Consider the following 2,849-nt stretch of genomic DNA (forward strand, 5'->3'; position numbering starts at 1 on the left):
ACCAAGCACCAGTTGGAGCTACTGATGCTTGAAATATTCATGTTTTCTTTGTATTATTCTGACAAGCGCGTAAATACTTGCTCTCTTCTTCTGAGTGAAAAGCGACTTTAAGAAGCGTAAAGTTGCGCATCGCCACCTTGTGTACAGGAGTATTTCTGTTTACATTAAGCGCCATCTAATGTCAGGGAATGAAATTGCATGTTCACTCGGCTCATCGTCAGCGAAAATCGCCTGGGTGTGAACACAAAAAACGTGGCGAAAAACGCTGGCGAATAACGCCTGGCGAATATTCGTCCCGGTGTGTACGGGCCTTATCTCTGCAGCAGCATGTCAAGTTCAGCTGGCGAAAAATACGCAGACCTCTTTTTTTCTTTTTTTGCCATGGTGACTCTTAATATCTGCGCTCCATTGATAATGGCTTCTTATAGTCGCGGTGTGGACACTTAACTCCGAATCAGTCCACTCAGAATTGATTGACCTAACTCCGATCAGCTTCTCTGAAACAGAAAACTCAGAGTTGTTAATCTCTCGATTGACCAACTCAGAGTTCAAGTTTAACCTCAGAGTTGGTTGAACCTCCTTTCTGAAACAGGCCCCTGAACTTTTCCAGACGTTGGGCTACATTGGGTTTACGTTTGTGTCTAAAGCTCCATAAGAGCTGCTGATTTCACTGCAATGCGATGCCATTTCAGCTGATTTTGCTGTAGCTGGAGCTAGGGTAGCACTTAGTAGCCATTTGTATCATTTCTTAGCTGGGAAGCACATCTGAACCAGTAAAGTTTCCCCCATGAAGCGCAGACACCAGCAGAAAATGTCTGATGAGAGCCAGCCTGGTTTGCGTAATCGAGCCGCCGTCTCCGTGTGTCAACAGTAAACACCGGAAGTGGTCCATGCCTGACAGCACAGGTGGACGCGCCACGCTCGTCCCTGCTGCCCCGGGGGCAGCAAAGCAGCCCGGCAGGTTTACTGGAGCATGTATGAATAGAGCCGAAGACAACCAGCCGTTCAGGCATCACATTGTCACTGCGACACCATCAAATATGTTCGAAACAAGCGCGTTTCTGCTCACCTGCAGCCCCGTGTTTACCTGCAGGGCCCGAACAGAACCACTAGGTTGTCGGTCCCAGCAGAGACCGGAACCACTTTGGAACACCAGCAGGGAAAGTTCCCACCAGAAATCAATTATTAGATCAATTAACGCATTTCTCCCCTTTATTTTCTGAATAGAATGAAAACGAAACTTCTTTAAAAGTGTGTGGGGGGAGGGGGGAGCTTGTTCCGAGCTGTTTACGTCAATAAAAAACTTGAATTTATTCCAATCCAATGAATCCCCACTTTGAGTTGGTTTCTTCCACGTGTCGCTAAGTGTGATCCAGGAGAGCGTTTGTCACGGGAGGTCAGAGCTTCTTCCTTCCTAGACTTGTTTTTTCATGGCGATTTGTGACTGACTGCCGCCCGCTGCTTCCTCCATTAGAGGACCGGGAGTTCTCACCTTTCCTCGCGGATCTGACTGCTCCAGCTGACTTCCGCTGGAGGGACGGATCCTCCAGCTTCACGCCAAATGCCAAAATGTTCGACCCATTCCGACGCTCTGCGCTTTCCGCTCCGACCCAAACAGCTTTTCCCAAACTTTGGGCTCAGGTCTGCCTACCTGAGCGTCAAGGTGCAGGAAGCGAGACAGCTACCTGCAGGAGGCTGGACTTCCGGTTACAGGTCTCTTTACAAAATAAAACTCAGGTATGTGCAAGAATGAAACCAACCTCACCGTAACAATGAATCCATGAACCTCTTTCTATTCCTACAATCCAACCAGACAGATCAGTCTGAGCCATAATCCAATCGAATTGACCTATACTGTTAAAAATTCGTTTGAAAATGAGATAAAATGATGATAATAGAATTGAAATAGGAAAATACCATTTGGATTGAGACATAGGTTTATTTTGCTATAAGGTAAAAGTGACCAAGTTCCTCACAGCAGACAACACGCATGTGATACCAGTCCATCATTCCAGTCCAATGTGTGGACAGACTTTGAATGAAGTCATGTGACCATCCAGTGTCTAGAATGTTCTAAGAATGTTCCCTTTGGATTCTTTAATATGGAAAAACAACAGTGGACTAAACTTTAGGAAACTAACATGTGAATGGATTTGACATTCATTCTAGTTTACTTGTTTGTTTGGACACAGATTTCATTTCCACTTGATGATCTGGAAGAAATCCAAGAATCTGGAAAACTGTTCAGTAGCAAGAATTTCTGTCTGAGTCTCATTGCTGGAAGTTTTGGATAAAGATGATCTGGATCCACTTTAGGTCAGAGGATTGGATCCAATCGGATCTTTTTGTTTAATGTTATTAATTACTACCTTTACTTACATGACGATTTAATGTGTTTTTTTTAAAAAAAAAAAACAAGTGATAACTTATTATTTTTACAAGAAAATAAATTATAAATTGTAATATCGATCTATCTATCTATCTATCTATCTATCTATCTATCTATCTATCTATCTATCTATCTATCTATCTATCTATCTATCTATCTATCTATCTATCTATCTATCTATCTATCTATCTATCCATCCATCCATCCATCCATCCATCCATCCATCCATCCATCCATCCATCCATCCATCCATCCATCCATCCATCCATCCATCCATCCATCCATCCATCCATCCATCCATCCATCCATTATTATTATTCTAATTATTATTCTAAATTCTTGTGCCCCTGGTTCTCAGGATTTGCCTTTTTTAATGCTGGACCGAGGGAATGACGTCAGCACAACTGTCTGCATGACATTATCAGGGATGTTATCTTGTTTTGAAATACAACCGGAAGTC

This window comes from Oryzias latipes, chromosome 11 (genome assembly GCF_053564925.1).
Source record: "Oryzias latipes strain Hd-rR chromosome 11, Olatipes_Hd-rR_3.1".
NCBI classification, from domain to species: Eukaryota; Metazoa; Chordata; class Actinopteri; order Beloniformes; family Adrianichthyidae; genus Oryzias; species Oryzias latipes.